The 10862-nt window shown below is 37.6% G+C and overlaps 1 long non-coding RNA gene across 1 annotated transcript in view; it reads right to left on the bottom strand.

Annotated features, from left to right (window-relative positions):
* LOC120094657 (uncharacterized) overlaps nt 1-7628 on the bottom strand; it is a 46607-nt gene extending 38979 nt beyond the window's left edge. Inside the window, exon 1 of the long non-coding RNA XR_005489079.2 lies at nt 7456-7628. This is a non-coding gene — a long non-coding RNA (uncharacterized LOC120094657). The remainder of the gene's footprint in view (nt 1-7455) is intronic.
* Between the last annotated feature and the right edge of the window lie 3234 nt (nt 7629-10862).

The raw sequence follows: 10862 nt of genomic DNA, 5'->3' as shown, positions 1-10862 counted from the left end.
CCAGGTGGAACCATGTAAGTGTTGATTCAGAGTTATTGATAGGAAAGCAGATTCTAGTAGCCTAGAGGGTAAATATTCACCCAGCTCTTGTGCCGTTTAGGCTTATTGTGAATATAAAAGTTGTATGTGTCTGTTTTCTGGGAACTAAATGATCAAAGGCAGGGTAGAAACCTCAGCTTGAGATAAAATAATTCCAACAACAATAAAATCATGGGTAAGTATTATATGTTAAATAGACATGTGTGTGTGTGTGTGTGTGTGTGTGTGTGTGTGTGTGTGTGTGTGTGTAGCTTCAAATCATTAAAATCAAACCTGGTAGATTTTGGTCCATCTTATGTAAAAGAAAGAATAAAGCTCATTCAGAGCAGAGCTTACTAGAAATGACAATTTCTCTAATAATAAAAATCAAAATCAATGATTTTTCCTTCTAATATATTTTAATAAAATATACTAAGTTCCAAATCCTTTTTATTTTTCTGAAATTACATTAGAGATTGTCTAGGTCAGAAGCTATACATGCAGTAATATCATTTAGATGTTCATCCCTTCATCTGAGAGTTTCTGAGACTGGTCAAAAACGTAGTACTTATCAAATAACATACAACAAGGATGATTTTAGTTTCAGATAATGCTTACTTTTATTACTTGATTGAACAAAAACAGCAAAATCACTTTACACTTAAAGAGGTTAACAATAAATATAAAATGAAACAATTCTGGCCTGAAAGAAAAATGTATCTTCTCTCCGAAATAACTGAAAAAATAATGTTTATCTGGAAGAAAGTTCCCTGCTTATAAGGGTAGTATGCATAATTCTAAGACTTCATGGAGACAACTTTGAGAAATCCTCTTTTTTTCCCTTTTAAGAAAATGTTTTTATAATCTCTGGATCAGTGAGATTGATCTCATCCAATTTTGAATGTCCAGGAGTCAAAGTGAAAGGCATTGGGCTATTTGAAATATCTATCTATGTAAATTTTTTATTTTATAGATGGTTATGTTTGTAGTACAAGACACATGGCAAGAGGGATGAGCAGCATCTCTCAGTTGCCATTTATAAGGGCATTGAACTCATTCAGGAAGTGTGTGGTGAACACATGGTTATTTTACTTCCCAATACCCTTCTTTCCAAAAGAAGCACCTTGGAGACTGAAACAGGAATGTATGAATTTTAGAAGACTATACTGGGGCCATATCAAACATCTTCATCAACGTCTAATATTTAGCATCTATTACAAAGTCTACCCGCAGGTAGGTAGAGGCCTAGAGAGATGTGCTTCTCTTACTCATGGCTTTCAATGACAGCCGAGGATCATTGTACATGTCTATATTTCCTGCAACTGGAGGCAGTTAGGTAACATGTTTGAGAATAGTCTGGGATAAGTAGAAAAAATTAATTTATCAACATAACATAAAATAGGTGCAACCACTTATCTTCAATATGGGAATAAAATATCTAATGTAATAGTTTGTCATTTATGCTAGTGCATTTTTTGCATGTTTTAAGATTGTAATAGATATGACAGGACTACTGTAGAAAGTGCTATCTATCTATCTACCTATCTATCTATCTATCTATCTATCTATCAATCTATCTATTTATCTATCTCATGTTAAGAGTAATCACAATGACTTTTCCAACCATATCCTATATAACAATTCTAGATAGAGAGCTACAGTACTTTGCACTAATTTTTGAAATATGTTGGTGCTAAGAGTGAACGAATGGGAGTTAAGTAAACAAGGATGGTCTCTGTCTTGGTGAAGATTAAGAGGAAATTGATTTTTCAGCAGAGGTCATTTGGCATCTTAGGGAAGGCTAAACTTACAGGTCATCTGGGTTTTCAGTACAATGGTGCTGAGTCAGCAGCTTATGGCAGTGTACAGTCCAGAATGTCTGACCATGATATACTGCGGTGTGACTATCAGATCATTCACTTCTTAAGAGTACTGTGAAGGGAGGTCAAGGGAAAGCCGAATGTATGCTGAAGAAGAACCTCAAACTCCTAGAGAACACACAAGTCTCCCAGTTCCTGCAACTGAAATAGACGGCACACTCTGCTCAACTTTCATTGTTAAAATTTTACAGAAGTTAAAAGAACTAGAAGGGGACTTTCCACTCTGAAATGGGAAATGGCAGAAAAGGAGCAGGGAGCCTTTCTTCCCTTTCATATAAAAAAATGCTAAATTTTATTATTTCAACATGCCCTAATAATGTGTAGTGATTATGCAGAAATGATCTCTGTGTATATCCTTCCACACTCCCTAAGGCATTAGGAAGGAACAAAAAAATTTCAGAGGAGCCAAGTTAAAGCTAGGTCATGAATAGAATATAAAGTTGTTTTCAGGAAATAGGCCAGAATATATGATAAGAAATATCATATTTTAAATTAGCCTGTAGCCTGGAGATAAGTCTCCCGAGTGCCACAATAAATATACCATATATTACTTTATATGCTGTTTTTATGGTACATTATTAATGAAACATGAATTATTTAATGCAGACTTTAATAATTAGTGCTGGAATTCATATTCAATAAGTCCGATACCCACAAACAAAATGAATATAATGGTGCCACATGAACTCCTACACTTTAATGTTTCCCTGTGTCGGAAAGTGATGGGGGTTTATATGTTACGTGTGCTTTGTTTGGCTTTATGAATTGAACAGTGTACAGGTATATAGAAAATTGATTCAAGATCATTAGCAATGTCAGGCTGAAAGGTAGGAAGCAGTAGAAGCATTTTACAGCCATATAAAACTAGCTATTTCTCCAGAGCCCTTAGGCTTTAATAGTTTGGAGGTAGTTTATCCTCCTCACTATCATTAGAAAATGCTCAGGAAATGGTCTATTGGACCAAGTAAAGAAAATAAAATTCCTTGAGGCTTACATTATCCTTTATTTAGGATGATCTGTCTGAGACTATAGTAAGGTTCTTCTGGTATCCTAGCAAACACAAAAACGTCCACTTCACAAGGGTTTCGGGTCTTGCTACATTTTGATCACTCAACTATAATATGGGAGACAGAAAAACATTTACAGAGCTGACCTAACATCACAAAGCCTTCAAGCTAAAGGGAAAAACTCACATCTGCTGAAGTTCATTCCAGTGTTCTCAGATGCTCTCTCAGGAGTTAGCTTGCTAATTCATTTCCTTGGTCCATAATTAGGTGAGGCTTTGTAAATTCAGAGGGAAAGGGCACATGACCCTGTTCCTCAAGAAATGTGTACACCAAGGCAAGGGCATGTTAACATGGTGAGTTAGAATGAAGTATGACGGAGTACAGATGGAACTGAACCCAAGAAAACCTGTGAGTCCTATGTTGTGCCTTTATGTAACACTGGTTTATTTCCTCTTGACTTAAAACCAAATTTTTAATGCTATTTTATGTCGATACTTTTCAGTTCACCATGGGTTTCTGACCTAGTTCTCTCTTATCCAACAAATCACTTCCTTTTCTGGGTCTGTCTCTTGCTCGGCCAAGCATGCATCTCAAGAATCTCGTCATAGGACGCCTCCACCTTCTCTTTGACTTCACACAGGCATCCCACACTCTAGCCCTCACCAGTCATTTTCTTCAGAGATTTAAAAAAATCACCTTATTTTTTCTGAAGAGTCCATCACTTACTCTACCCAAACTTTTCAATATATTGATCAGTTACAGTTTAATTATATTAGCATTGCTTCAGATCTTTACTACTTGATATTTACGAGCTCTCCTCATTTGGTTCTCTGTTGCTGTGACAAATGGCATTGACAAAGAGCTGCCTGGGGAGAAACGGGTGTCTTTATTTGACTGTCTATCATCCACAATGACCAACACAGGAACTCTCTGCACAACCTGGAGGAAGGAACTAAGGCCCAAAGTATGATAATACAGTTTTTTTGTTTTTGTTTTTGTTTTAGTTTTTTATTTTTGGTTGTTGTTTTGTAAAAAAGAAAAAATGTTTTGTATGCAAAATATTTGATCACTTTTTGTCCTTCTCTAATTCCTCTAAGATCTTTTCTACTTCTTCCTCCCTAAAGAAAGACAAAAAATAAAAGCAAAAACAAAACCCCCATAAAATGTAGAAAGTAATATCAAAACAAGTAAAAAGACCAATGAGCCAACAATGTCAAACAAAAAGTCGACAAAACAAACAAGCAAATAAACAAAGGAAACACTGGTTTATATTAAATGGAAAAAAACTCTTTTTTTTTCTTTGCCAGAGGATATCAACTGCCATTAGCTATCTTGTTTAAGGATGGTACCTTGTGATCTTTTCACCATCTGTCTTAAACCTGTGAAGATTCTATGCATACTGTCACAGTCTCTAAGTTCATATATGCATCATTTTAATTTACTGTTGTGTCTGGAAGAAACCCTTTTCTTGAAGTCATCCATCTTCTCTGGCTCTCATAACCTTTCTACCTCCTCTTAAGCATAGATCTCTGAGCCTAGAGGTGGGGGGATATGAAAACAACCCATTTAGGGCTGACTGTTTCAAAGTCTCTCACACTCTGCAAATGTGCAAATGTCCAGTCATGGGTTTCCATGATGATTACCATCTACAGGAAGAGATGAGGCTTGGACAAGACACTAATGCACGGGTATACCAGTACAGGATTAAGAATCGTTCCATTGCTATAGTCCTTTATCAGAACAATAGCATTAGTCTTTCCTTTAGGCCTACAACTTTTCTAATGTCACGTTCTTAGCCTAAATGTGGTGATTTTGTTTGCTGAAAGTACTTCTTGCCTTAAAGAGAATTGAATGTTACCAGAACTTGGAACCAAGTTAATAACAATATTCGGGTGCAGAGCTAAATTTAGTTCTCAACAGAGGAATCTCAAATGACTGAGATGTACTTAAAGAATCGTTCAACATCCTTAGTCACCAGGGTAATACAAATCAAAATGACCCTGCAATCCAATCTCACACCATTTATACTTGGTAAGATCAAAAACTCAACTGGCAGCAGACGATGGAGAGGATGTGGAAAAAGAGGAACACTTCTCCATTGCTGGTGGGAATGCAAAGTTGTACAAGGAGTCTGGAAATACAATTTCACTGTTTTGCAAAAAATTGGGGAAAGTTTTATCTGAAAACCCAGCAATACCGCCTCTGGGCATATTCTTAAAAGATGCTCCACCATCCCATAAGGACACATGCTCCACTATGCTCATAGCAGCTTTATTCATTCCAGCCAAAAACTGGAAGTAACCCCGGTGACCCATAACTGAAGAATGGATACATATAATGTAGTTCATTATTAAAAAGGAATACTACTAAGCTATGAAAAGCAAGAATATCACGAAATTTGCAGGAAAATGGATGGAACTAGAAAACATCATCCTGAGTGAGGTAACCCAGACCCAAAAGGACATGCATGGAATATACTCACTTATAAGTGGGTATTAATCAAAAAGTATAGTATACAACACAACGATCCATGAACCCCAGGAAGTTATACAAAAAGAAAGGCCCAATGTAGCATGTGTGAATCTCACTCAGAAGGGGATATCATAGATATCAGAGGTTGATGGAGAGAGGAGTGTGTGAGGGGTAAGGAGCAGAACAGGGATGAGGATCAGGTGTGGGGAGGGAGTGGCTAAAGAGGGCTGGAAGTGAGAATGGAAATCAGTGGTAGAGGGACCTCTGGAACTAGCAGGACACCTGGGACAAGGCCGGTTCCCAAAAGTCTATGGGGGAGACGATAGCATAGACTCCCAGAAGCTGGGAATATGGAGACTGAAGTGGTCACCTCCTGTACTCAGAAAGGCTTCTGGTGCAGGAAGGGAGACATCAATCCATCCTCGCACAAAACCTTCAATCCTAAATTTGCCCTGACTACAAGATGCAAAGTGATAAAGACAGAGCAGAGATTGGAGGAATGGCCAACCATAGACTGGTCCAACTTGATACCATCTCATGTGAGAGAGCCAACACCTGACACAAGTAATGTTACTCTGTTATACTTACAGACAGAAGTCTAGCAAAACTGCTTACTGAGAAGCATTTTCCAGCAGCTGATGTGGCGCGTGTCAAGGACAAAACAAGAAGATGAACAGATTCAACTAACCTGACCATAGGAGTTCAGAGAGACTGAATCACCAAACAAAGAGCGTGCAGGTTCTGGACCTAACCTCCTACACATTTGTAGCATGTGTGTAGATGAGTCTTCATGTGGACCCCTAAGAATTGGGACAGTAGTTATCTCTGAATCTATTGTCCTCTAGCTGAACTGCCTGCTTGGGCCTCAGTGGAAGAGGTGTTCTTGGTGCTACCACATAAGTGAATAATCAAGGATTGATCCATGAACCTGCTAACAGGCCCATCTGATGGAGGCAATTCTTCTTCTGAAGTTTCCTTTTTTCAACTGACTCTATTTTGTATAAATTGACCAAAAGTATCCAGCCTAATTGACCCTGTGTCAATTTGAAACAATCATACCAGTATTATACTACCATCTTTTAATGTTTATACCCAAGAACTCATATTACTGTGTCACAATATAAAGCATAGTATACCTTTAAACGTCCAAGTGTCTATAAACATTGACTGAATGTAGTAAATAGTGAAAAACAAACAAACAAAAGAGACCATGACTTTAAACACAAGCCAGTAGGGTTATATGGGAGAGTTTTCATGAAACAAAACTAGAGGAAATTATGTAATTATATTATAATCTCAAAACCTGAAAGAACTAACTTTTTAAACTAGTTCTTTTATTTATTTACACTCCAAATGTTGCCCCTCCTGATTCCCCCTCCCAGAATTCTTCATTCCACCCCCTCCCCTTGGCCTCTGAGAGGGTGCTGCCTTTCTCATGTATATACTCATTGATAAATGGATATTAGCCAAACATGTACAGAATACTCATAATACAACACACAAAGCATACAAAATTAAACAAGAATGATCTAATTTTAAAAGCATAGCTCTCTTTCATATATCCTACATTGTTTTTAAAAGTTCAAAGTCCCTTAATCATGGGCTCCTGTAAACAAAAATTAAGATACAGATGTTTTATTTCAAGAAGAAAGCATCAAGGCACAAGATCAAATAAATCCAAGCAAAAGAAAGTTCTAAAAATGTACAATGCTCTGTGTTTGATGTCCATGACCTACTAATGATCACCTAGGTTACAAAGAGATGGTATATTAGCAACTCCCTGGCTCTGTTATCAACAACAGGACAGATATCTTGACTCTGAGGCTTAAGCTAGCTCTATTTTATACTTTCTTTGTCCTTGGTGTTCATATTGTGGCCCAATATCCTGAGGTTGGCCCCGAAACTGAGACTGGACCTTCACCCAGAGCCTTCTGGCCTCTCTTTATGAAAATATTGAAAGCTAACCTAGACCTTAGCTTCCTACAAAATCCCTTCAATACTGCTGCTCTCATGCTTTTAAAACCAATAGGAAGCAGACCATTATATGTCACTGAAATGTTTAACTGCTCAGAACTTACCTAATAGATTCATAACTTCCCTCTGCAACTTCACCAACCAATCCTCTATTGTCTGCATTTCTGTCCACATTCTCATATTTTCCACTCCATACAACAACTCATTAAACTCCAAGTTCTTTGCATTTTCCAGCACGAAGTTCCAAGCATTTCCATAGTCCTCCTGTGTTCCAAAAATTTTCTACTTTCCGGTAACAATTTCAGTCCCAATTTCCTTCTACTCTTGCTACATAGACACTGTGGCCAAAAGCAAGTTGTGGGGAGAGGGTTTAACCAACCTATTGGAATAAGGCAGTTACATGAAGCAGAAACTGAAACAGAAAGTAAGGAGGAGTTCTGCTTACTGGCTTGCGTGTCATGGTCTGTCTTCTTACCTTGATAGATCCTAAAACCTCCAGCACAAGTCTGCCTCATATAAAATTTAATGAATAACACGGAGAAAAATATCTCTTTACTGAAGATTTCAAAAGAAAGAATGCGTGCAGCCCAAGGAAGTAAGAAGGGAATGTATTGGCATTCAACTTTGAATTTTATGTTGCAGCTGATTGATGCGCAGTTTGATTTCCTAAGAGGTAACAATGCTAAGAACTGATCCCTAATGTAAGGTAACTAAGGCATAAAATAAAAAACACTGTGTGATGCCTGTGATGGGATTAATGCTGTTCATGTATAGACTACTATACAAATGGGAACTCATTAATTGTCTTGTGCCTTTTTTAATATGACTTTTTCCTTCGTATTTCTGCAAAAAAGAATGTTGCAGCAAAGGGGGCATTTCCAAAGTTCTAGAAACATGATATACCTGAAGAACTGTCAAAAATATACATCTTTTTGCTTTTTGAAGTATCCAGACACAGACATTTGAAAAGAACAACAACAAAAATGGACTAATGTAGTAGACTATCAGAGATTTCTTCTAGATACTTAAAAAATATTCATTGTCAACAATATAGATATGTACTTCAAGGCAGAAAGTGATTTTTTAACCTGAAGAATAATAAAATTCCATAATAACAGGGCACAGTAGCACTTGTGGCATAAGAAAACACAGCACAAAAGAGAGCAAGACTTGAAGAAGTACCTACATTATTGTAGGCCATATATTTATCATTATTGTATAGGTTTGCTATGGTTTAGAAAAACTGAATATTAAGTTAAACACAACCTCGCCCAAGTATAATTTGCATATTGGTTAGTCTTATCAATCATGTCTCAAATCCCAAATGAAATTAGAACTCAACATTTTAGTCAATATGGATGAAGCCATGCAAAATAATTGTATTACATTCACAAATAAGATGTATTGATTGTAAAAATACCAAAAAATGTTTTTATCTTTATTAACTTGAGTATTTCTTATTTACATATCGATTATTATTCCCCTTCCCGGTTTCCAGGCTAGCATCACCCTCACCCCTCCCGCTTCGCTTCTCTATGGGCTTCCCCTCCCGACCCTCCCTACCCCCATTACCACCCTCCCCGCAACAATCATGTTCACTGGGGGTTCAGTCTTGGCAGGACCAAGGGCTTCCCCTTCCACTGGTGCTCTTACTAGGATATTCATTGCTACCTATGAGGTTGGAGCCCAGGGTCAGTCCATGTATAGTCTTTAGGTAGTGGCTTAGTCCCTGGAAGCTCTGGTTGGTTGGCATTGTTGTTCATATGAGGTCTCAAGCCCCTTCAAGCTCTTCCAGTCCTTTCTCTGATTCCTTCAATGGGGGTCCTATTCTCAGTTCAGGGGTTTGCTGCTGGCATTCCTCTATGTATTTGCTGTATTCTGGGTGTTTCTCTCAGGAAAGATCTACATCTGGTTCCTGTCAGACTGCACTTCTTTGCTTCATCCATCTTATCTAGTTTGGTGGCTGTATATGTATGGGCCACATGTGGGGCAGGCTCTGAATGGATGTTCCTTCTGCCTCTCTTCTAAACTTTGCCTCCCTATTCCCTGCCAAGGGTTTTCTTGTTTCCCTTTTAAAGACGGAGTGAAGCATTCACATTTTGGTCATCTTTTTTGAGTTTCTTGTGTTCTGTGCATCTAGGGTAATTCAAGCATTTAGGCTAATAGCCACTTATGGCATTTTATGAGTAAAAATGCCAAAAGTTTTAACTCACTACTCACAGGTATAATTTACAGAAACACTTATTCTTAGAAATATATAGGAATAATGTTCTACTGATAAGGCATAAAAATAAAAGAAGCTTGAAATTTGTTATTACAATTTTTAATTAATAGTTGCCTGGAATTGATTAGAACAAGTTCTAATGACTATTCGTGTAAATGATATATTTAACCTCTAGGGAATGTATTTGGTTATTTATTTATACATATAAATTGTATGTAGTGATAGACATCACTGTAATAATTTAATATAGACCCAACGCATCATAGCAAGATACAATAAAACTAGGCACAAAAAATACAGATTTCTAGATTATTTTGTTCGGTTGACTATGTCTTTAATAAGTTTTATAATATAACTTTGTTTTAAAAGGACATATTTACTAGAAGTAGCAATTTATTTACTTCTGATTTATCTAAAGAAAATATTTCTTATGACTCTAGTAATGACATCTCACAGGATGGAAATACTCACAGGAGGAAATACAGGGACAAGGAGTAAAGTAGAGACTGAAGGAAAGACCACCCAGAGACTGCCCCACCTGGGGATCCATCCCATATGCAGCCACCAAACTCAGTCACTACTGCTGATGCTAAGAAGTGCATATTGACAGAAGCCTGATATGGATGTCTCCTGAGAGGCTCTCACAGTGTCTTACAGATGAGGATGATTGCAGTTAACCATTAGACTTAACACAGGAACCTCAACAGAAGAGTAAGAGAAAGGGCTGAAGGAGCTGAAGGGGGTTGCACTTCCATAGGTAGAACAACAATATCAACCAACCAGACCCCATGAGCTCCCGAGAACCAAATCACCAACCAAAGAGTACACACGGAGAAACCCATGGCTCCAGCTCCATATATAGCAGAGGATGGCCTTGTCTGGCATCAGCAGGAGGGAAAGCCCTTGTTGCTCTGAAGGCTCGTTTCTCCAGTGTAGGGGAATGCCAGGGTATTGAAGGGGAAATGGGAGCACCTTCATAGAAACAGGGGGAGGGGACAAGGGAGAAAGAGAGAGGGAGGAAAGGGGATAAATTTGAGATGTAAATACATAAAATATCCAATAAAAATAAATAATAAAAAATTATAATTTTTGGGCTGGATAGATGGCTCAGCGGTTAAGAGAGCTGACTGCTCTTCCAGAGATCCTGAGTTCCCAGCAACCACATGGTGCCTCAAAACTATCTGTAGTGAGATCTGATGCCCTTTTCTGGTGTGTTTGAAGACAGCTACAGTGCACTCATATATATAAAATAAATAGATAATTGTTAAAAAAATTTCTTCTGAATTA

The sequence above is a fragment of the Rattus norvegicus genome, chromosome 9, assembly GCF_036323735.1.
Source record: "Rattus norvegicus strain BN/NHsdMcwi chromosome 9, GRCr8, whole genome shotgun sequence".
Classification (NCBI taxonomy): domain Eukaryota; kingdom Metazoa; phylum Chordata; class Mammalia; order Rodentia; family Muridae; genus Rattus; species Rattus norvegicus.
This window is presented reverse-complemented; position numbering and strand designations above follow the sequence as displayed.